Consider the following 25,067-nt stretch of genomic DNA (forward strand, 5'->3'; position numbering starts at 1 on the left):
GTTTTCACCCCTTTCTGTCTGTTTGTTTGTTTGTCTCTGTGTACAGGATATCTCAAAAAGTTGTGGAAGGATTTGGATGAAATTTTGTGGACAGGTTGGGTGTGTAATAAGGACAAATCGTTTATAATTTGAAGATCCGTGTCCGGATCCGGCTACTAGAACTTTTTAAGTGATTCTTCACCATTGAGAGATAGTGCTAAACTGATATATAGCATGATATCTCAAAAAGTTGTGGACGGATTTGGACGAAACTTGGTGGATGGATTGGGTGTGTGGCAAGGACAAGTCGATTCAGTTTGGTGAAGATCCAAATCTGGATCCGGATACGATGATAATTACTTATTTTCTAAAGTGATTCTTCACCATTGAGAGATAGGAAAGAATGATATATTGCATGATATTCCAAATATTTATTGGGCCCAATATGTTCTTGTGGATCAGGCATTGCTTGGCGGAGGTAGGTGCTCTACCGTGTGCCCTTCTAGTTTTTGTTCTATTTGACTAAAGAGACTGCTTTTCAAGAAAGTCTACTTTTTACCTTACCATTTTGAAGAATGTATCTTAAAAGTACAAATTTTTTATGTGCTGCACTGTCAAATTTGGAAATCCCTCAAGAGCAGCTTCCTTATAACTAGACTGTACCTGTTCACTTAATCTCACAAACTGTTTAAATTGGAGCCAAATTACACTACATAAGTGAAGCAACATCACCTAATTCGAAACGAGAAACTTATAATTCACATACAAAAATGGAAACCAAAGCGTGATGAAATTCAATGTGAAGACTACATATCCAGTGTTAATGTACCGTTTGTAACCTTATTAGTATTGTTTATGCTCATGCTTATGCTCATGTTTCTGTTTATGTTTCAGGTATCGCTTTGATTGAGTGAATTAAAGCCTTATTGAAGTCGGCTTGTTTCTATCTGACAATAATTTAATTCACTTAAGCCAATCTCCCATGGACAAGTTCCTTAAGTCAGAGATTTGACGCTGATCTGAACTCAAGCACGGCAGCTAAACAATGGCTCCATTGGCAGGGAACCTTCACAAATTTTCGAACAGTCATCGCTACTCACAACCCAGTAAAAACTGAAAATACTCATTAATTAAATTGCACCTCCTGTCGATGAGTATATCGCCGAGGGCGAAACATACTGTTATAGTTTTCCGCCGCGCCGGCGTGCGAGCGACCGCTTTTAGCTAATCGCAGCCGCGCGCCCACCGGACGTGGCAAACCTAGTCGCAGCTTTCGGATCAACGCCGAAATCCAGCTATGGGTGTGTTTTTAATCACACCGTAAATCAGCCAACGATTCTGTCCACGCGCGACAGGGTCCGATCGCCGAATTGTCGATTTACCTAATTATGTGCACAGACAGAATGCCGGGGATTTACACCTCAACGGAACCTGCTTGGAAACGAGCCGCTTAAGCAGCTCGCTCCGTTCGCGAGTTGCCGAGCGGTGTATATCTCCAAGCCCCGTCGGATCCGATTACTTTATCGGCTATTTAAAAGCCAGCTAATATCCCGAACGCAATACGGCGGCTCAGTTAAGGGAAAGGACACAACGAACAGGTGAACATTCAAACAAGGACATTTATTTGTTACACACGTATGCACTAAAACACGGATGCAATCAAACACGTATGCAATCATGCAGTGAATAAAGCCATGCAGGAACGAGCAAGACAAAGAACTACAACCGTTCTATTATTTACGTACATGCACTTAACAGTTCACTACTTGACAGACACGGCGCCACAACATTCATTCAAAGAAACCCCAGGAAAGGGAAGGGCAGAACTGGACCTCGTGGGTCTTTAATAGTTCACAGAGCTGTGGAGACCGCAAGAGCTCCGAGAGGCCGTGCTGGTTACCTGTCACCCTCGTGGTGACTCGCCGGGCCCTGGTTCGGCGACCCTCGGTGGCTCTGTCCGCCCTCCGCTGGACTCCACCCGTGCCGAAATGGCGATCCGGCTGGCGACTCCTCTACAGCTCCACTGGCGCCTCCGTCGACCAAAGAGAGAGACCAAGCAGAGGGACTCTCTTTCCACTCACGGACAGACTCCGCTGCACTCCCAGACTGCAACTCCCAGACTGCAAACGATTGCAGCTCGACTCCACTCCCAGACTTCACGGTGAACCCAGACCGACTTCTTGGCGTTTCAGCCCGGCCTTTTATCGCCCTGGCGCTTCGCCCCTCCCTTCGCAGGCCGAGGAGGGGGGAGGGGGACATTCCAGGGGGGTTCGGCGAGGCTCCTCTTGGCCCGCTCTTTTGGCCCGATCAGGGACATTCTTTCCTTTCGCCCTTCTGAGGGAAAATTCCCAGAATCTGAGGGAAAATGGCTGGCTGGGTTCATGGCATACAGACTTTGAGCATGTTGCAGAAACAGGGTGCTGGTGATGTCCAAAGTAAATATACCAACAATTTTAATCAGCAATCAACGCTTGTAAACACACTGGGTTGTCACAAAACTCTGTGGGGCTCATTGACTGTTGTGATTGTGCTCTATCCTGTTCATGTCATGAATAACATGTTTATCTGTTAATATAATCACATATTAAAGTACGCCATTCAGTGCCTGTCTGTCTGTCTTTTTGACTGAAATACATTCGGTCTTCACTTATCCAATCTCAACTAAACTTAACAGGATGATGAAGGGTCACACAATTGAGGTTGTAGCAACTTCATTTGCTCTCTCCCCAAGTGGGGTTTCCGCCTTTGGCGAAATCTGTGTTAAGGTGTATTATCCATGTCAAGATAGCTAATCGTGGCGTTTTTCCAAGGCCACTTTGAATAACAATAGTAATAACAACAATAATTATAAAGCATAATATTAATGTTATTACATAACAATATTAATACTAATACCCCTCTCTCCAAGGATCCCCCCCCCCCAATTGGACAAATACCATGTTAACATGTACAAATAGTTTATCGTGGCATTTTGTGGGGAACCCCGACTGAAAGTAATTTTTTTTATAAAACACATATGATTACCTTTTTAAACAGTCGCTACTGCTGTTTGACATGAAACTCAAAGGGAGGAAACCGAGCCCAGATCTACTGTAATCTCCATACTCCACAGAGGATAATAACATGATTCTTCCTGTTGCTCCCACAGAGAGTAGGTATGCTACAGTGTTATAAATTAGGGAAAAGGACAAAAGAAACATCTTTCAAATTCATCACTGTTATTGTTTTTAACATTGCTCAGATGGTTTCCTATCCCATATGTTTTATTACCACCTTGTTGTGAGTGAGGGTTTTTAGTTTGTATATATTGCATGCAAAATAATTGTAAATGAACAAATAAACACTGATACACAATGCTAGGCCTCCATAAAATCTATCTTAGTTTTCACCTTGCATGTTTTTCTCTCCCCTGTTATTGTCATTTATCCCAAGGGGAAGCCTATTTCTTTCTCCAAATCCCCTATTCCTCACCTTGGTCTTTCTCCCTGACATAAAACAACCCTGACAGCATGCTTCATTCATTATACACTCTCCATTCATTTGTAAGGGTCGACTTTACAAGCAATGTTGATGTTGACCATTAGGTGTTTGGGGTTGGCTCAAATGTGGTTGTAAAAGAGCTGAAACTCCATTGAGTAATCAGTTGGTATAAGTTCCCGTACTCGCAGCATGATAGAACACCATCACAACAGTCAATCAACCCATAGAGTTTTATGTTATGCCAGTGTGTTTACAAGTGTACACTGCTGATTAATGTTGCTTGGTATTTCATTTGGACATCACCAGTGCACTCTCCGTTTCTCTGGCACGTTCCATATCCGAATCCCATGAACCCAGCTGGCTACAATATGTGTAACCGTCCATGCTCTTAAAAGCTTTCAGTCTCCTTTGTGTAGTGGGAGGAAGTCAATTCGATAATTGTTAAATAAGGAGAGTTATGCACCGAGAAGCATAGAGCAGTTGTAGATAGAGGGATGCCTGGGGTCATTCCATGCCAACTCAACCAGAAAAGTGATATTTTGTTGCTACATCCTCATATTTAGCTAAAAAAAATGCACATGGGGGTTTTTGGGTACGTTGAGTTAAAAAAAAGAATAGCATTTTTTCTTTTAAATTTCCTCTTGGGTATTTCACACCCCCCCCCACCCCCTTGGCCTGTGACCATGCAAAGATCAACCTACAGTGAAAAAGTAACCAGAAAAATCACCCTGCGCTCAACTTGGATGCCACAATCATGTGTAGCACTTCGTTCGACGCATAATGAATCGGTCTTTTGAGGAAAAAAAATCAGGAGCTCCTAACTCAGGTTTGTCAAGTTGACAGACAAAGGGTAAGTGACGAGTTTTATTTGAACTTCAGCCCAACCCATGACCCTGGAGGGAATGCAGATCACAAAATGTTAAGATTGCTGTCGGAATCTTCAGGACCAGTCTCCCAAATTTTGTGAAGCGCTTTTGGTTTCAAGTCTCCCCACTGGTCACTTGATTAAACCCCTCTGAAATTTGAATTTTGGCTATTTTTAATATTTTTTACTCTGGCTCTGAATTTGGCAATTAGTACTGAATTCGTCCCAATTGCACATGCACAGAGAGGAGTAAGGTTTTAAAAAATGTATTACTTCCAAAATCGAACATTTCTAAAGTATATTGGTTCGTCAATTTTGTTATTCTGTCTGTCTGTCTGTCTGTCTGTCTGTCTGTCTGTTTGTCTGCCTGTCTGTTTGTCACCTACAGGTCGCAATTTTAAACCGATCTTCACAAAACTTCACCACATGGTAGAGTTTGTCATAAGGAAGTCTATTGTTTTTGAGGTCAAAAGGTCAATATCGGCCAAAGGTCAACAACTTAGGCAAGATTTCTAAAATCCTCAATTTTCATCTGACTTGAAATTTGAAGAGGATTTATATTTTAGGTCACTGAATTCAACGAGCCAATTATTTTTGAGACCAAATTCGAGCAAAAGGCGCAAGGTCAACAACGAAGGTGGTGTTTCTAAAATCCTCAATTTTCATCCAATTGAATTGAAATTTGAAGAGGATTTATATTTCAGGTCACTGAATTCAAGTAGCCAAGTATTTTTTTAGGTCACCATAGACCAAAAGGCCAACATAGGCCAAAAGGTCAACAACTTAGGTGACATTTCTAAAATCCTCAATTTTCATCCAATTGACATGAAATTTGAAGAGGATTTTCATTTCAGATCACTGAATTCAACCACCATTTATTTTTGAGGTCAACTAAGTTGGAATTTCAAAATCCTCAATTTTCATCCGATTGACTTAAAATTTGAAGAGGATTTATATTTCAGGTCAATGAATTCAACAATCGAATTATTTTTGATATCACCTGCAGGTCAAATTTGTTTTATGTATTTTGCAAGTGTCGTGTTCTGCACAGCGTCTTCTTCTTGTTTATTTATTTATTTACTAATCCTGTCTGCTTGGCTGACAATCAAATAAAATTGTAAATCATTCCGAACAGGAAACTCACTATTTTTAGGGACATCATAAAAGGACACAAACAACAGGCCCGAAGAACTAATTTAATGTGTTAAATGAGGTGGTATAAAAGATGCTGCATCAACAGCAGTAAACTTCCAAAAAAAGTTTCTTTTGTTCGTTTTTGACAAGTTTTAAAACCTTTATTTTATGTCAATTGAATTATATAGTCGAACACTGTGGAACGCAAATCACCTTCTTGCCACTTTCAAAAAGCTCCGGTTTAGGAGTACTTGGACAAAATATTACGCCATTTTATGCCATCTCGACGAATAAAATGTGTCGCCTGGTGCTTGCGCTCTCAGCGTTGGGGAATATCAAGTTTTATCTGGTGTTGGTGTGGCTAGGAATAATAGGCCAAATAGCCTCCTCCAATAATAGGCCAGATAGGCTCCTCCTGCATCTAATTTTCTTGTTACAATTGTAGATATTGAGGTGCTGTAGGTCAGGCAGCTGCTCCATATTACCGTGCATCTCCATGGCAGACAGCAAGTTTCCCAGCAAGTTGTAGGGATCTGTGACCCCAGCGACTTCTAATTTCTGGATATATCGGTGCCTGATATCGGTGCCTGCTCTGTTTATTGAAATGACCCCAAAAAATTATACAAGCTCAAGCCACTTCCAGTTGTAGATATTTCTCCAGACATTTTGAGTGATACCAATCGATACAAGGATTGCTTACAATCTGGATGACTGACAAAATGGCAGACCAACAACTCATCTCCACTACAATGTCTGGATCGTAATTCTACTTTGCAGGTTGATGCCGCACATCCACCATTTTACCACTCTTGTCCTCACTCAAAATTAATGTGAACTCTTTCATGGGGATATGGTCTGAAGTTCTCAATGAAAGTTTGCCTTGAATTGTCATAGAACATTCATGACATTTTCAAAGCAAAACAATATATTTTACCTGTTGAAAGTTCTGATAAAAAAAAAATAAAAAACTAAATCAGCTTTACCATGGTAGTTACATGTTGAAGTGAAAGTTACAGCAATCTTGATGCAGTTATTCATGCATTTCTTCATAATGGCAAACAACATTTCCTTGATGACAACTATACTAGCCAGCTCATTACAGACACTCCCTGCACTCACACGTTTTGTGAATGGGAGTGGTATCATGGCCACCATGTGGCTTTCGTTGTGCACATTCGGCCAATTGGCCAATGAGGTATCCAGATATTATAGTAGAGATCAGTGGGACCATCAGATGGTGACCTCACCAACTGACATCAGTGAGAAACCTCTATTTACAAGGAATTAAGACACAGAAGGAGGCCATTCGGCCCATCATACATGCGCCACACCAATACCAGATTTAATCAATCCGTTGATACCCCTTCCCTTCGTGTGCAGCCTTTTTGGCTGCTACACTGGTATTCATTTCGCCGACCTCGGAAGGATGACAGGCTGAGTCAACCCCTTGGTGTTAATTCAGCAGCCAACGGGGCATGAACTCAGGACCCGAGGATCCCAAGTCACCACCCTAACCGCTAAGCTAACACCAGGTTTAGTCAGGTGCAGAAGGGCAGAAGTGCAGACACTCCATAGACACAATAAGTGCAGAAGGGGTTTTCAGTTGAATTGATAGTCAGGACTAGGGGTGTGTTCCATTAGCAAGCAGCTTGCTATCGCTTGCCAAGCCACTCGACAAGAGGAGCAAGCGCTTAAGAGAGGTGCTTCGTTGTGTTAGCAAACATGTCCACCATAGTCCGTTTCAAAAGGATACTACAACCAATGAAATGTTCAGAGGCATACCCCTGTTATGTATGTTATGTCGGTGAGAAAAGTTTTACTGCCTACGACTCTTCATGACATACTGTTTGAACGTCAGTTGCACGATGACTACATCTATTAGAACGTACCTTTTAAACATTTAGACCCTTTAGTCGTTTGATATGCCTTTAAGAGTTTACATCCATTAGACCCCTTTGACCACTATAGACCTTCAGACCCTATAGACTTGCTTGATCTGTCAGCCACTTCAGCCCTAAGTACTATTGGAATGTACCCTTTAGACCCCATAGACCTCTTATGACTCCTTCGACCCCATATGGGCCTTTATACTCTTATAGATCGATCCCCTTTAGACCCCTATACCCTTTGAACTGCTTCGGCCCCTTTAGACCCCAACTACTATTGGAAGATACCCTTAGAACCCTTATAGACCCTTTGGACCAGTTCGACCTCTTAGACCATTTAAATACACACCACGCAAACATCAAAATAGTCTTCTTGCAATATACAGACGAGTACAGTATACATCTTTAGCAAGTAAAGCACAAAACTCGACCCACTCAGAGGGTGGGTACTCCTGCCTTTTTTTCTTTTCATTGTCGAGGCTCGTGGAAATGGATAAATCAGGTGTGCCAAAGAGGACGTTGTATAACGGAGGATGCTCAAGTCAGCAACTGGCTTTGGAGGCCAACTTTGAAATGTGGGTTGTCCAAGAAAGATCATGGCTGATAGTGAGACCCAGGAGTTTGAATGACTGAACTCCCTCAAGAGGATTGTTCATAATGTAGAAAAGAAGGTTTGCCAGACGGTCCTTTCAAAGGATTTGTCAGGATTGAAAGACATATTCCACGTGTTTGTACAGCTTGTGATTTTTTTTCTTCCAAGATCTGAAGAGAGGGAAGATGCTGCTTCCCGTCTGTCAGATGGATGAGGGATGTCATGGCAGAAGGTGGAGTTACAAGAAAATAGATAAAGAGGATTTTCCAGTCAGAGAGATCCTTTTATGAAGATCAGGAGAAGGACTGGTCCCAAACACTGCCTTGGGGGCATTCCCACCTTGAAAGGGAGAGGAGATTAAACAGTTTTGTTGAGTCACACATTGGCTACAAGAGAAGAGGTTAAAAAAAAAATTCTCTCTTGAACCGCTTCATGGATCGATCTGAAATATTGGTTCACGAGCGCCAGCCAGAGTGACCACTATATTCGTTATGTCTGTGTGTCTGTGTGTCTGTCTGTCTGTCTGTCTGTCTGTCCAGAGCATAACTCCGTGGATTTTGATCCGATCTTGATGAAACTTGGTTATGTGTTCGATATCAATGTCAAGTTGTGTTTTCCTGGATGAGGGCGTGCTACGCCCATTGTGCACGGAGCCACGCCCAAAAAAATAGTCATTTTTAGGGGGTAGTCGGATTAAAAATCTATCTTCTCCTCGGGAAATGACTCAATGGAATGGGTTCTTCGGTATTTGAAGAGCAAAATGAATTATCTAAAACTTGTCATTGTCCGATTTTTCATTTTCATCCCAAGGTCAAGGTCACAAGGTCAAAAACTTAGAAAATTGCGAATTTTGACATAAAAATCATACGACCGCCCAAACCTTGATAGTGAGGATGACAATATTTTTTATGCATAATCTTGAGGTCATTCCCCACCTAAAGTCTTCAAACCATTTTGCTCTATCTCGAACACCTTGCCCGTGGCGCCCCCTTCAAGTTTGTTTTTACGCTGATTTCATCAAAGTATGGATAATCCGAGGAGTGCGAAATGCCATATAGCCTATATGACGTTATATTGTTCCTGGAATGTTCCAGAGGAAGTTTTGCACCAAAGGTCATAATCCTTGACCTTTGACCTTTAAAGGCCACAAAGGTCAAATTTTCAAAGTTGTGGGAATCGAACTGGGTTTTCGACCTTCTTCGACAAACTAACTCCAATAAGCTATATCACGTATCCTGTTTCCTTATTTTAATGTCCACAACATTGTTTTGTGACCTTTAAAGGTTATGCAAAGGTCAAATTTTGAAAGTTGTTGAACAAAACCGGGTTTTCGACATTTTGCAGCTGTTCATTGAAGGCTACTATAATTAATTATAACTTGGTCAAAAATTATCACATTGTCTCATCCTTGACTTCTGAAACAATCTACATCTTCAAACACCGTTCGTGAACCATCGTCGTCTTCAGACTTGTTTTTGATTTCAATTTCAACCTGATCAGACGCATGGGTTGGCAGTTAGAATTAGTTATTGTGTGTGTATGTATATATATATATATATATTATATATTTTTTTGTTTTGAATAAGGCTCACGTGGCTGCGCCTGGTTGAGTTTGAGGGTAGAGGAGTAGAATCTGAAATGTGAATCCCATCCAGGTTCCTCCTGATGGCTTCATCTTGTCTTTTTCCTTGTTCGGATTCCTTCTTATGACTCCAATGCAGGACTGTACGTATTTGGTCTTCCATTTGATTTGAATTTAATTTATTTTAATCCCATTCCAAATTGAATTGAGTAATCATGCAGAGGACGTCGTGGGTCAGGGTCAGGCGTCCGATCAAAGCAGGACGTCTTGGTGCCTGGTCATCGCTGTCAGCAATTAGAAAGTGGCAGTTCTAATTATGTCTCTTATTAATTACATAACACACCAGTACACAACACATCACGCAAACCAAGTCCTGGCGAGGGTCTGCAATCTCTGATCGCTCTTTCTTGTTCGATTTCTGGATTAATTGATTGATGGATTGGCCTGGTGTTGGCTCAGTGGTTAGGGTGGTAGCTTGGGATCCTAGGGTCCTGAGTTCAAGCCCCGTCGGCTGCTGAATTAATACACCAGGAGGTTGACTCGGCCTGTCATCCTTCCGAGATCGGCAAAATGAGCACCAGTTCCAGCGTGTGTACTGGACTGGTAGAGGGGCACTGCATCAGCGATACAGTCGCGCTTCAAGAAAATGATAGCTACCCCGGCAGCTACGCTGCCATCCGACCACCACACCACATTGTTTAAGAATTGTTGTTTTTAACCACTTGTTTTGAGAATAAAAAGGGCCGAGTCCATAAAACCCCCCTCACCACACCCAGAGGGACGAACCACAGTGGCACAGAGGTGCACAGGGCCGATGACGTTCAAAAGGCTTGAAGTTCCTCGTCAATCCTTGTAGCACGTCGGGTCTTCGTCAGCAGACAATTCGAAGAAGTTAATCACTGAAAGTTGACCAAAAATAAATGATTCAAACAACCACGGTGTGGTGAAGCAAAGTCGACCTGACATTTTGGGCACATTCACCTTTCGTGAGATCACCGTCACCGGAGCATAAAAAAAACTCCGGAATCATCGACATTTCTCTGACTAGTTCAACATTACACCTTCAACAAGATGCCGACTGGTTTCTATCCGATCGAGAATGATATTCTGTGGTTTGAAAGATGTGTGTGACGTACACGAACAATCACGTCGTCTACTCAAACAACAAAAGTCACCACAGTTTACTACACTTACCCTTCAATGTGAACGAATCCTTCAAACAAGTTGTTATATGTTGCGTTGAATCCCAACACTACGTGTGAGGCAGGTGAATGTGCACAATCAACACGAATGACGGAAGTGAAGATGCTCTTCACGTTAAGGTGTGTCTTCAAACCACCAAAGGGTGTGGTTCGGTGTTTGTTGACGGCGCAGGACGACGGGATTAGGTGGGGTGTGCGTGGACAGGTTATATATTTATTTCATATGTAATTTTCTTCGAGCGTCGATCCATCCGTTTGGAGTACATTGCTTTCGAGCAGAGGTGCCCGGCGTTGCCGGGCAACGCTGATTCCCGCCTCCGGCCCTCCAAACTCCCACAAGCCCCACCTCGACCCCCGCATCTCCCTTCCCCGACCTCTGATCGTTGGCGGTTGGCTTTGAGGCTTCGCACTCTGTGGGGACGTGTGCAGAGCAGAAATTCAACTTATCTCCATTGTTGACTTCTGATACTCTGTCACTGATGCTGCACAATACACATTTACATGGAGAATTTTCGTTGACCCGAACCCCCGAGACAACAGATGAAACCAAGTACTCCCATATTCACCAGGAGATCGAACTTGGTCCATGTGCATAGTTTGGGGGCCATTGGAACACACACACACACACACACACATACACATACACACGCACACTTTGAATGTATCTGGGTGGACGTGATGTGGGAATGGAGGAGGGAGGGGGAGAGGAGTTCGGGGGGAGAAGAGCAAGAGTTGGGTTCTCGCGTTATAATTAAATAATACTTCAATAAACTTTGTACGTCGTGAATTGAATTTGTGATCCAACGATGGAATCCATTATTTATTAATGACGTTTGGTTCTAGAAGGAATTTTTAATTTGAAAAGTGCTGGATTCGATGTAAATATTAGTCCAAGAAAGTTCTCCTCCTTAAAATCTCGTCAATCAAGTCAAGTGAGAAGTGAGTCACTCCACACCCTCTCTCCCACCCCTCACCTCTTACCTCCCTCCTCTCACCTGTACATGGACAAATGTCATACATATCAATGTCTGTGGGTTCATGCACTACAGTCTACATATACTAATATATGTCAGTGTGAGTGTGAGTGTGAGTGTGAGTGTGAGTGTCAGTGTGTCTCCTCCACAACTCCAAAACTATAAAATCGAGCAGCCTGAAACTTTGCATGCAAACTAAGAAAACTGCAAGGAAGTGCAAGAGTGAAAATTTGGTGTTTGGGTTAATTAAAACACTCGTTTTGAAGATAATTAATGGCCTTATTTAATTATATCCTTCATCAGGCAATCCTCGGCCACCTCGCTGTCTGGGGTCTGAAGCCGCCATGATTTTTTTGACCTGCTCAACCCCACGTTGACCTGTAAGTTGCCGTTCATCAAAGCTACGAATCGCTGGGTACATTCAATACTTATAAACGCCTCGAGACGTCAACGTTCGTTGTTTTATTTAATTTCCATTTCTGCGTTCGCCAAGAGTATCTCTTAAACTAAAACGAATTACAAAATTTAAGCTCCAGAATCCAACTTACGAGCAGTTCTGACTCCCGAGAAAAGTGTTCCTTTGTCCAATTCGGACGTATGTGCCATTTGCGTGCCAAGGGAGTCGTTTCATATGGACCGTTTCGTTGGAGTGCTTGCTTGAATGCTGAAGCCACTTGGCGAGCGCTCTCCGTGTGACTCGAGAGGTGTCTTATCCACTGAAAATGTGCAAGGATATCTTTGTGCGATTTTCATTTGTAATCCACCTCTCACTTCGACATCGATACGTATTAAAGAAATCAATAAGGTCTGTCCGACCAGGTGTTTGCCATGTTAGTTCTTGCTGTGAAGGCATCAAGTAGAGATCGACATTTTGTGTTCTGTGCCTTGGCAAAATTAATAGGAAGGAATCTGGACGAGTGTTATTATATTGTTGTGGGCCAGGGGTGGGTGGCAAGAACGACCGTTAGGTGGGGAAAATTACGTCGTCTCCACCAAACTCCCCGGAATTGTAGGCCGTCGCTTCGGATAATTCCGTGAGCCGCAGAACCGACCGTGGTCGCCAATATATCGATCACATGGCGTAGGGTTATTTGTCTAGAGCCAAAGTACCGAAGTATCCACGCAATCTCATCCATCGGGATCCACACCCTCGGAACGCCTGATCGAACCGGATTTACTCTACTGGCAGCGGTAAATTCACACGACCGACTACTGCTTTGCCACCTACCATTCCGGCTCGTTGCAGTCGAGCGGGGCCTGCCCAGGACGTCCCGGCTATGATAGACCGATTACTGGGGATGAAACCCCGCTTACACTCAGACCCGGACCATGCTGGACCAATGTAAGAAGGGACAGAAACGGACTGGGAACATTTCTAATAAATTTATCAACAGTAAAGATACACAGGCAAGACTTAACGTGAATATGCAAGGAATATTTACAAGGATTCAAGCACTTGCACAGTTCTACTTAAAGACGGGCCCACACACACACAAAAGAAAAGAAAGCCCAGTCTTTATTTGACCCTCGCAGCTGTGAAGAGAGACAAGCTGGGGGTCAGAGTTCATGGGAACCTGGTCGTCGAAGGAAGGGAGTCTCTGTAATGCGGCACCTGCTAAAGGTCGTTGGGGCACGGTCTGGGAGTTCGTGCAAGACTCTGGCTCGTGGCAGGGCTCGTCTGGCGAATGGTTGGGGTCAACAGAACTCCTCTCAACAGCCACCGCGAACAAACTCGGCCGCTCCTCCCAGCCACCGTGAACCAACTCGGCCGCTCCTCTCAGCCACCGAGAAAACTCTCCCGCTCACTTCGAGAGTCTCGGAGATACATCTTCTTCCCCAACGGGGAGGGGCTCTTGGCGAAAAACACCTCGCTCTCCGTATCTAATTGGCCAGGAACCTACGGGCACAGCCTTCCTGGGTAGGGTTTCGGCCATGCCGGGAGAAAGCCACCCTCCCCTCCACGCGTGTTTGAGGAAGGTGGATGGTGGTGAAGCCACGTTTGTGTGTAGAACGTTTGTGGAAGGTGGATGGTGGTGAAGCTGCCTCGAACATCCTCGAGAATCCGTCTCAGGCAAAGGTGCGCTGTGGGCCACGAACCGAGGGCGCAAGCCCGATGGTACCGTGGATCGCAATGGGTGATGTAAAAATAAAAGAAAGCGATTTATTAACCTAACTAAAAGAAGTCGCAACGCACACCTTTGATTCTCCCACTCGACAAAAAGGAAAGGGACCTGACTTCACGGGATAACTGACTTTTGGGACCTTTATGTTGAATGCAAATGGTTTCCAGATCCATAAAAATATTTATACGCCAAGCCATATTTTGTGGACGTATCTCCTCTGAAACTGCCGGAAGGATTGTCGCCACTTTCGGCATGCGGGTGCTCTGTGGTCTAATGTACAGCATGGGCTATGTGAGATCGCGCCAGACGGACAGGTTTGGGAATGTTGGGCGATTTTCTCATTTTTACATTCGTTTGCATGGCGACGTGTGACGTCACCGCTGAGAGGCGTAATGACGTCATGACATCGGTCATTCGCTGACGTCAATACGTCTGTCGTCGACAGACCGTCACCGCTAAGAGGCGTAATGCCACTCCGAGAAAACAGCGTCTGCAATATAAAACCCTCCTCTGCACGTGCTGACTACCTCAGAAGGTGCATTTGACACAAAAAATGTAACAAGAAACATTGTATTTAAAGAAATTCGATAAATCACTGTGAACACTGGATAATATTGACGTCCGAACGACCCCTCACTTTAGAAATTTCATGTGGAACGCGGGTTTGGCGAGTAATTAATGTGATGAAGACCCTCACCAATCCTGGCCAAGAATTGAGGATTCTCGAAGTTGCACAGCACTTGCAAGCGGAGGTGGCACAGGGACCAACCACAGCAGTCAGAACCTGTACCACACTAAAGGTTACACTCCAAAAGTTTCATATATAAAAACAATTTCTAGGCGGAGAAAAGCAAGCAAAGAAAGAAACAAAGATGCAAGTGGGCTTTTCCCCTCCTCCCTACGACCCTCGGGTGAATCAGCCATAACAGACTTCTCCAGCCGTTTGTTGTCACTCCACACTGGAATAAACAAGCCTGCAGAAGCGCTCTGGCAAGGCCATGGCTAGCTTGTTGATATTACATTTTAATACATCGTGCAGCAAATTGTAAAACGAGGGCAAAAGCTGGAAAACAATTTGAAGCAACCAGGCCAATGGTTTGAATCCAGACACCTGATTAATGTTTAAATGAGTCAAATGTACAAATATGGGCCAATATGTGGCCAATCAATAGTCGTACCTGACATTTCACCCTTGGCCACATTTTTTGATATTTCGACATCAACTGACATAATTTAAATATTCTTGAGCAAGGGAAAAACATCACGAACAACCAATTCAATTTTACAGTCAACAGTTAAATTTATAAAACCCCACATGATTATCTCACCCATGATCACCATAACCTGTTCCTAGAGGAGATAGATATGCATTTCACCAGTCCAATTAACAATGGCAGTGAACACTCAGAAAATAGTCGATGCACACCCCGTTGACCTGAGGGGAAGGTAGATTTTGGCAGGCAAGAACTTGGGCTCGTTGCTGGGTTGAAGGTGATGAAAAAGATCAGAGAGGTGACCCAGAGTCCCAGCCGAGTTCGGCCCCTTGTAGCAGCAGTTCGTGCAATCAGGTTTGATTCATCAAAAGAGCTGTGCATGTTGGATGCAGTCATGGTGGCTGCACAAGCCCCCAGCCACACCACTGAACACATGTTGCAGGGGACTCGCCAAGTGGCAGTCAGGGCCTTCGTTGTGCATTGAGGCAGCCACAGCAAGTGCACGATGTATTTGCAGAGCAGCACTCCGCGTTTCCACGCTTGTCTGGCCGGTCAGGCCTCACAAAACGGCGACGTCAGTTCTTGCCCAAGCTTCTCCTCAGTGGGTTTTTTTTCCACATCATTAATCTTATCTCCTCAGGAAGGGGGTAGTTGCATGATCATGTGTTGAATGCCCAATCACCCAAATCTGGGTTCTCCCCATTGTTCTTTCTTCCAAAACTCCACTAGACGAAATCGTCAGTGCATCAAAGACTGCTTTCAACACTGAAACAAACAAAGCATCAATTAAACACCAATCAACAAACTTCGTGGGTTTATGTATTTCCACAAGACTGACAAAGGTTCTTACAAAATGCATTCAACTTGCATTATTTGTCATTTCAATATTTTATCCCTTTCCTTGTTATTTTTTTCCTTTCCAAAACATGCTAAAATATACAGAAATCTCAGTTGTACATATACTCAAAACATTCATCTCATTTGCTATTTCCATGTAAAAGCAAATAGTCTTTATCAGGGTTCCAATTTGTAATCAATTATTCTTTTCACCAAAAAAATATTCCATTTTCTATACAAAAATATGAAAGTTAGCTACTTCTTTCAAGTACCGAATCCAACGCGATTCCATTTTTCAGAGTTACCATTTTAACATTTGCAATCATTATCTGCTAAACAATCCACAGTTTCATTCACAAGCAGTTCCAGAGCAACTGCCATTATTTATTTATTTTCCCAGCTAACTTGGCACTTCTGTGCTGATGAAAGATGGTCAAGTCAGTGTTAGAAATACCTCAACTTATGTAAACGTACAAGAAGTACAACTTAATAAAAATCATGCACTTGTCCAATTAATCAGAAGACAGATAACATAGGTAATATTTAAATTGGCTTGTAGCATCATTGCACTCTTTTCAATAATATAATTCTTTTATTTTGATCGATTTAACATTTATTTCATGGTTATGTTTTCTGTACTCCGCATAATTCTCGTTTATTCTTTTTGTTTGTCTTTCTACAAATTGTAGAGTCATTTTATTTATATTACAGTTTCCTAATCATCATTTAAATTTTCCTAATCATTTATTTAAATTACAGTTAATCATTTAAGTATCATCTCCTAATCAGTGAGAGCAATACAGTGACAATATTGTTACACTCCAAAAGTTTCATATATAAAAACTATTCCAAGGCAGAGAAAAGCAAGCAAAGAAAGAAACAAAGATGCAAGTGGGCTTTTCCCTATTCCTAATTCCATTTAATCGATTTCATGATTGCTGTTGGTCTCGCCATTCTTTATCATTCTGCATTATGGTTATGTAAATACCATGTTTTTTCTTATAACTTGATTTATAATATGTAGTATTGACCAATTTGTCGATCAATTTAATAACAGAGACTCTTTCAGTATTATGCAAGTACCTTAACTTAATATATTATTATCTTGATTCAATTCTCAGTAACTTTTTCCGATCCTCAATTAACAGATTATCAAAGTCCTAAGGTAAAGGATTCTCAAACAAAAGTTTATATCAATTATGACCAAAAGACACATCATGGTTCGTTTCCCAATGAGTTATTTTCCCCCAATTTTCCTATTTTTATGAGCTTAGTCTGAAAGTAACTAACACGGTTTCCCTACACTATCTCCATTTTTTATGTATTTGACAACCAATCCGGTAAAAGGTGTGTGAAAATCACTTTTCTGATTAATAACACATACAAACATTATCATGAGTATCACTTGTTGGTCCCATTGACCCTAAGATTATCCCCATCACCACCATTACACGTCAAAACACACTGGTGGACCGTGTCTCGGTGTTCGCAAAACATTGTGCAGATCACACCTGTGTGTTCGGTTAACATAATTCACAAAATAGATTCCCAAATGATTCAAAGTTAAGTTATTCACAGGAGTAATTAAACACGAGTAATTCACAGCAATATCATTGTCGTCACAGAGCGATTCTTTTGGAAGTCTTTCTCGGGCTCTGCAAACCCCCCATGATGAGAGTTCCACGCCGTTGTTGTCGGCATGGCGTCATTCGAGTTGCAGATCACACTTTGGCTGCACGGGGTCCATTTTGAAAACAAGAACTTTGATAACATTGTTACAAAATTTCTCCAAACAGTAAAACAACACCAAAGGGTAACATTGTTTCATTACTTGATCAACATCCATTTCTTTGTTTAGCCAATCTCTATCATCACTGCAGAACTCAATTAACATTCAAATGTCTGACATTGACCATCTATCCACTTCTCTCTCACCAAAACAGCACACACGCTGCAATATCCAACTTACTTACACGAACCATCTATCACTTGCGTAAATCCACTTGAAATACAAATCAATTCCTTGCTCGAAACAAACAAAGCATTTAAATCCCCCTTAACATCCAATCTACATTATTCCAATCCTCTACCATTGTGACAATAAATAGAATTATCCGATTAAATCTAATGATTTAATCCTGACAGGTAGAGGCCCATATAAACACAACAGACATGTTTTTTTTTCTGTCCGTTTCCCGCACAGAAAGCTATGCAATGAATCTCAACGTATGAGGAGGCAATTCGGCCCATCAATCCTGTGTAATCATGGCGTGTGGTGCAAGTCCTTCTCTATGCTTCATGAGTTCGAGCTCTCTGGCGGTTTCACCTCCACCGCCGCTCCTTCCTTCCAGATCGATGTCGTTGCTAAGCAACCATTCCTCTACATCCCATAATCCTCCGCGCCTCGGTCTCGCGTCGCTCACCATCCAAACTGTTGTCCAATGTCGGTAAAATTGCACAGTACACAAAAAGAGTACGAATCTTCGCAGATACGGTGGCCGTGAAGATATAAAAAACGCGTTTTAAAATACCAACTCCATGCGCATTTCAACACAATAGCTACCAAGCCATTAAAACCTTGCAGGGTTGAGCAACCAGAAGATTACCTTCACAATGCCTGCGATAGCTCGCCCTTCCTCAAATGGACTTCACTTTCATCTCATCCCCGAGCTGAGCTGAGATTCAAACACATTGTGGAGAGGGTTGGCCAATCACATCACACCATTACCGTCACCACTGATGCATATGCTCACCTGCACTCACCACTCGCACACCTCTCTCGAATTAACGATAAACCATGGAGATTCAAAATGTACTAACATGAACACAAAACCTCCCAACAGCATCCAACACCAGGAGCTTCACAATCAATAGCCCTCCCGTTCGCCAACCAACATGGCGACCGAAGCAAAACCACTCTACATTCAGCGGTGCGATTTTAAAACACCTTCCATAAAACTCCCTACTGTGCATCCCTCCTTCAGTACACTGCTCTCTTGACACAGCCCAGACGTTACACATGTGAAAACAGCAGACACTTTGTAACACCCACCAAACAACAACAGATAGCTCCACTCCGGCGCCAACCGGCACACGAAGCACCCACCAAACACAGGCCGGCAAGTCATCGCCGGCATTCACCTCGCATTAATATCAGAATAACCTTTGTATAGATCCCGAGAAGCTCGCCGTTAGGCCACACCGGAAGTGACGTTTTTTCTTCTTCTTCCGGTCACGAAGCCCAATCAACAATAACCGCACATAAAATTTATTACCGCCTTGTGCTAAAGGATTGTCGTTCTATGTCTGAGAATGCGTGCACTCATTTCCGTACAATAGAAATCGAGCAATCCTTGGTTTCAACATCTTCAACATATATTTCTTATAATCAATCTCGTATCCTGAATGTAATTCGATTCGGCCGCGTGATGACGTCATCACGCACTCACACAAACCCGTAACGTCGATCAGCCTTATGAAACATGCAAGGTGGAAACAGAATTGAATTTGAATTTAAAATCAAAATGATGCTCCGAAGAAACTATCCATTTATCACGTACGCAGCGTACAGTGTTCAAAGCCAAAACAGCATACAGAGTTTATCGAACAATGAGAAAACCCGACCCTTGGTCCATTTGACTACCACAGCACGAGTACTGTAGGGAATTCTCACACATAATCTCCAAACTGCCCCCCGAAGTGGTTAATTCCCTATCGAGTTCACACACACACACACACACACACACACACACACACACACACACACACACACACACACACACACACACACACACACACACACACACACACACACCACACACACACACACACACACACCGGTAAAAACACTCTCAATGACATTCGCCCATCACTATGAATTAGCAGCACGTGCAAAATCGGTCATCATCGTCCTTCCTCCGGATTTGGTGTGCGCAATTCACCTCCTCCAAAGTCTTCACATTTAAGATGACGACCAATCATTATATTGTTGCGAATTCGCGCCCGCAGGCGTGCGAACGGCCACGTGACTCGAATCGCAGCACGTCGCCCACCGGCCGGACAATTCTGTCGTGACCCTCTCGGACTAACGCCGGGAGCTAGTCACGGGTGGGCCTTTCGGCCTCACCACGATCGTGCCAATCGGCCCCCCGCGTGGGATAGGGTTGTTCGCCAAACTCGACCTACCTAAGTACCCACGCGGATGGTAGACCGGGCGATCGCACCTCGCCGCAGGTCGACTCCGGACACGGGCCGCTTAAGCGATTCGTTCCGTACTATCGGGATAACCGAGCGGTGTTATCGTCGGCCTCGACAGTTCCGATTAATTATCGGGCGTATTAAGCCCACAACGAACCCGTTACGTGAAGCAAGATGGAGATTCAATTAAAGAAAAGACGAAGCGAAACGGGAAAACAGTTCAACATAATGCACATTTATTCCGCGGCACACGGAGAGCACACATATATATCCAAACAGAATGCACATACATCAAATGCAACAAAAGAACCAATGACGCAGAGATACTACCGACTAAGACCGACACACGGCAACACTTAAACAGTTTTACTTCACCAGACTGGCGCCGACACACATTTACTCAAAAGCAAAGGAAAGAAGCCACCCTCATAGGCAAGGGGGCAGACGGGCCCGTAGGCCAATGTGTGCGCGGGACCTGAAGGAGCGATCAGGCCCGTGAGACCGGGGGGGTCCGACCCGCGTCCTCGTGACGAGCCGCAAATGTGGCTGCGCAGCGGTGCCCCGACTTCGTGCTCCTTCGCGGGTTTCGTTGGCACCGCTGGAGTGGGGTGGGAACAGGGCCCCCTATTTGCACCCTCTCAGCGCGGGGGAAAGGGGGAATTGTTGATGCTCTGGGGAAGGAGTATAGCTGGCTTGCTTGGGTCCCGTGACGAGCGATTCCACCGCGACCTCGTCGCCGACCGCAGTCTTCCTCGCCTCGGACCCGAGCTCCTTGGACTCTTCCCCCAATTCTCCTCAGCCGACTGCAGAAAACCACCTTGACGCCTTCGCCTCCCGACTCCACTCCGCTCCGCTCTCCAACCCGACTTGACTGCCTCCGTCTCCAGACTCCACTCTCTGCCACCAAAACGGATTCTCTTTTGCGCAACAACTCTTCTGTGCAACAACTCTCTCATTCGCCTCGCGCTCGCCGTTTTATAGGCCGGCAGGAGAAAACAATATGCAAATTTCCGGATCAGGATGACCTCGGGAGCGGGGTCACGCTCGCCCATTGGACGTAGGAAAAGGGGCGTGAATCTCCCCTGATCCTAGAATTTGCATATCTCGATTCCACACAGACGCGCCTGGAGGCGGGGCCAAGCCGCCCCGCGCTTCCTGATTGGACGGATCAGAAGTGGGCATGTAGCATTCCTGATCCAAATTCTCCTCGGAAAGACCACTATTTGCAGTCGCGGCTCGGCGCGTATCTTGTACGAGCCCAGGACAGCCCGACGCTCGGTGCTCACAGGTGGTGTGGGAATGGCCGCAGAAGGAGAGAGGTGAAGGTGGTGGAGGGTTTCCGGCGGTGGCCGATGGCCATGGTGCCGTTTGGAATGACGGTGATGAGATGTTTGCGGGAGCGAGTTGTGACGGTAAAGGTAGTGGTTGTTGGCGTTGTTGTTGTTGTCTGAGGTTTGGAGCGTGGTTGCAGTTGGTGACGATGGCTGGCGTGGTGGTTGCGGTTGAGACATGGTTGGTTCAAAATAAAGATAGAACAGAAAAACGGCTATCTCAAAGCGTCGCAGCCCGGATGTATCACATAAATTCCTTCTATACAACGGGTTTGGGCTAACTACACATGTACTTACAGAGATATCTCACCTACGGGACCAGAATGGTGGTTTGCGAATTTCCACAACCGTAACAATATCTATACAAACATACAAGTTGTTCCACACATACATGTTCCAGGTTGGAACACTCAACTTACATCTAACACAAACTTAACCTTCCCACTCACATTGTATTCGCCTCCTCGCTCGTTCACCTTGTGTACGTCCTGTCTCAGCTTGTGACTCCGTTAGCCATGCTGCAAACGCCCTCCAGGGTGTTTCATTCTGTCTCGAGCATGCCACTCTGCCCTCCGCCAACACAGAGCTGACGGTGTGTAATATCTTTGGATCTAAGGACCCGGTCAGCGAGAAGGGATCCTGTCTTCCCGCTGTCCATGTTATCCACCCCTGTACTCCCTTACAACATGTTCCTTTGGGTAACTCTATGTTCTTTGGAGAGTTATTCCCCATTGTATGTTCTTAACTTGTCACTAGCCTTATAGCCTTGAAACGTGTCTCCTTTAATCGGACCGAAATCCCCTTGTCTTACCTACCGCCTGGTAGCTCTCTTTTCTCCTTTTAGTGTGCAGGATCAGAGACCCGCTCTTCTCGATTACCTTAAAGCTTTTCTTCCTCTGAAGGACTCTGGACCATCCCAACAATTACCCCAGGACTCTAACCTGTGGTCACAGGACTCGAACCTGTATCCCCTGTCTCACTCGGGCTTTCCTTGCCCTCTGACCCAAACCCGGTCACCTGAATCTGGCCTGACAGCCCCTATGCTCCTCCAACAAACCGCATTCCACTTTCCCCATTTACCGTTACCAGTTCGGAACCGCGCAGATCCCGAGGCTGCGCTCGACGGAGATCCCTCTGGATCGCGGCGTTCAGGACCTGACAGTGTCCCATCTGGGGTGCCAGATGTGATGAAGACCCTAACCAATCCTGGCCAAGAATTTAGGGGAGTCAACTGAGGATTCTCGAATATACGGTTTATTGAAGTTGCACAGCACTTGCAAGCGGAGGTGGCACAGGGACCCACCACAGCAGTCAGAACCTGTACCACACTAAAGGTTACACTCCAAAAGTTTCATATATAAAAACTATTCCAAGGCAGAGAAAAGCAAGCAAAGAAAGAAACAAAGATGCAAGTGGGCTTCCCCCCCCCTCCCTACGGCCCTCGGGTGAATCAGCCATAACAGAGTTCTCCAACCGTTTGTTGTCACTCCACACTGGAATAAACAATAGCCTGCAGAAGCGCTCTGGCAAGGCCATGGCTAGCTTGTTGATATTACATTTTAACACATTGTACAGCAAATTGTAAAATGAGGGCAAAAGCTTGGAAACACAATTTGAAGCAACCAGGCCAAGGGTTTGAATCCAGACACCTGATTAATGCAATTAATGAATGTTTAAATGAGTCAAATGTACAAATATGGAGAACCCTACTTTTGTCCGTAGCCTGATGGAGCACTGCTCTCCCCTCTGGGCTGGTGCTCCTGCCTCCCACCTTTCTCGGCTTCACGCTGTCGAAACCAGGGCATTTAAGATCATCGGCATCTCCCGCAATGAAGCTGAGTCTTTGGGCCTCTCACTCAATCACCGCAGGTTGGTCGGTGGTCTTTCTGTCTTCTACCGACTCCTCTCCAGCCTTGCCCCCCCTGCTCTCTCTGCGATTTGTCCCCACCACATTTCCACAGGGCGCTCAAGGTACGCCAACAACCCCCTTCTGGTAAAACTACCAAAATCACAAATCACTGCTCATCTTCACTCTTTCATTCCTCTTTTTTCCCGCCTTTGGAATAAACTTCCTCACTCTATTCTTTCCCATTCTTCCCTCCAGGCTTTCAAAACAGCTGTTCACCACCACCTCTTATCTTCCCCCATCCAAATCCTCGATCTTTTCTACCCCCGATAATCCACCCAAGCCCACTTCCTTCATTTCTCCTGCTTTCCTTCCTGAAAGTCCCTGTAATGTCCATATTCTCTTCGCCATGTTCCCCGTCCCATCCCCATCCCTCTCCCTTCCACAGTTCACCTGTGTCTGTTCCCCACTGTTTTGTCCCTTCCACTCCCGCCCATCTTGTCTCATGCCTCCTTGCTGTGAGTTGTGTGTTAGCTCTCATACGAGCCTCGACCAAGGTATACAAAAAAAAAAAAAAATAAATGGGCCAATATGTGGCCAATCAATAGTCGTACCTGACAATTAAGTAAGACGTGACCTCATGTGCTTGTTTGAACCAATGAGAGCAGCCCATTCACATGCTGATTGGTAAAAAAAAAAATTGCGGCCAAACAGCATCTGTTGGAGTACCACGACACCATTTATATGGAGACCACTGTGTTGTTAAGCGATGCCGAGCATTCCGTTCCGTTAGAGTGCTTGCTTGAGCAAGCAAGCTGCTTGACAAGCGTAAGCAAGCTTCTTGCTAACAGAACACACACACACCAGTTCGCACGTAATAAAAAGACGGCTCAATTTCGAAATCTTTCCAATGTGAAGAGTCATCACGAGATAATATGGATAGCAATGTAATTACCGCTCAAAATTGCACTATTCAAGGTAAATGTTACTGATTAACGCCAAACGCTACCTTTCATTTGTTTTCCCATTACAGTGCAACGATTTATATCGTTTTTATCATTCTCCAGCAATCTATCTATAATTCCAGCAATCTCTGTGTGTCTGTGTGACTGTGTGTCTGTCTGTCTGTGACCGCTGTTTCTCGACAACCACTGGTCCGATCTAATTGAAACTTGCCAGGTATATTGCTGGGGCCCTGTGGATGTGCCTTTTCAAGGTTTGATATTAATCGGACAAGCGGTTCCCAAGTTATGGCCATTTATTTACCAAACCAATGACAGGACACGGTGTTATGACGTCACAATTGACGTCACAATTGTTCTTTTTTTGTTGAAAAAAAAAATTTTTGAACGGCTACTTTTTTCCCAAAAATAAAAAAACGACATTTTTTTTTTTTAACGGCCACGCACGTACGGGCATGCGAGAGCGAAGGAATGGCCTGTGTGGTTGCTGTTTCTGGCACGCTGTTTTAAAGTTTTTAAAATTTATTATTGTTATTTTTTTGCACGTACGGCCACACACGTACGGGCACGCACAAGATGATTTTAAAGCAGGGAAAACTTCTTACGTTTGGTTCGATCCTGGTTCTGAAAAAAAAAAAATCCGCCAGAAAAATCTGCCAGGAAAACAAATGGATTGCCTTATTATCATGAAACAGCATCAACAACAACAGTACCAACAGCAAACAGAACCATTCTTTTTCTACGATCTTCATGACATTTCCCCTTCATACGGCTGTTTATGCAATTTTTTTTTCAGAGATCATTGTGACAATTCTAAGCAAATAATACGCTTCAGTTAGTTTGATTACATACATACATATATA

At 44.2% G+C, this 25,067-nt stretch overlaps 1 protein-coding gene and 1 long non-coding RNA gene across 8 annotated transcripts in view; both read right to left on the minus strand.

The window, feature by feature from the left end:
- Positions 1 to 10,870, minus strand: part of LOC147031687 (protein FAM3B-like) — a 46,135-nt gene extending 35,265 nt beyond the window's left edge. For 2 of the 4 annotated variants that reach the window (XM_085852745.1, XM_085852720.1), the window contains exon 1: positions 10,713 to 10,870. The gene's annotated coding sequence lies outside the window, so the exon portion shown is untranslated. Of the gene's footprint in view, positions 1 to 10,290; positions 10,418 to 10,712 lie in introns of all 4 variants that reach the window. The other 2 variants (XM_085852737.1, XM_085852730.1) reach the window with 2 other exon arrangements.
- A 2,192-nt stretch (positions 10,871 to 13,062) lies between these two features.
- On the minus strand, positions 13,063 to 19,698 carry LOC147031688 (uncharacterized). 4 transcript variants are annotated; one of them, XR_015050890.1, is made up of 2 exons: positions 19,032 to 19,698; positions 13,063 to 15,796 (listed from the first exon to the last, which is right to left on the minus strand). It is a non-coding gene; the product is annotated as an uncharacterized LOC147031688 (long non-coding RNA). The 4 variants fall into 4 exon arrangements; XR_015050889.1 differs by having other exon boundaries at positions 13,063 to 18,543; XR_015050888.1 differs by having other exon boundaries at positions 13,063 to 18,543; positions 18,921 to 19,058.
- Positions 19,699 to 25,067: the final 5,369 nt, after the last annotated feature.

Source organism: Eptatretus burgeri, chromosome 2, assembly GCF_056783735.1.
Source record: "Eptatretus burgeri isolate ZD-2024b chromosome 2, Ebu_testis_v1, whole genome shotgun sequence".
Lineage (NCBI taxonomy): Eukaryota > Metazoa > Chordata > Myxini > Myxiniformes > Myxinidae > Eptatretus > Eptatretus burgeri.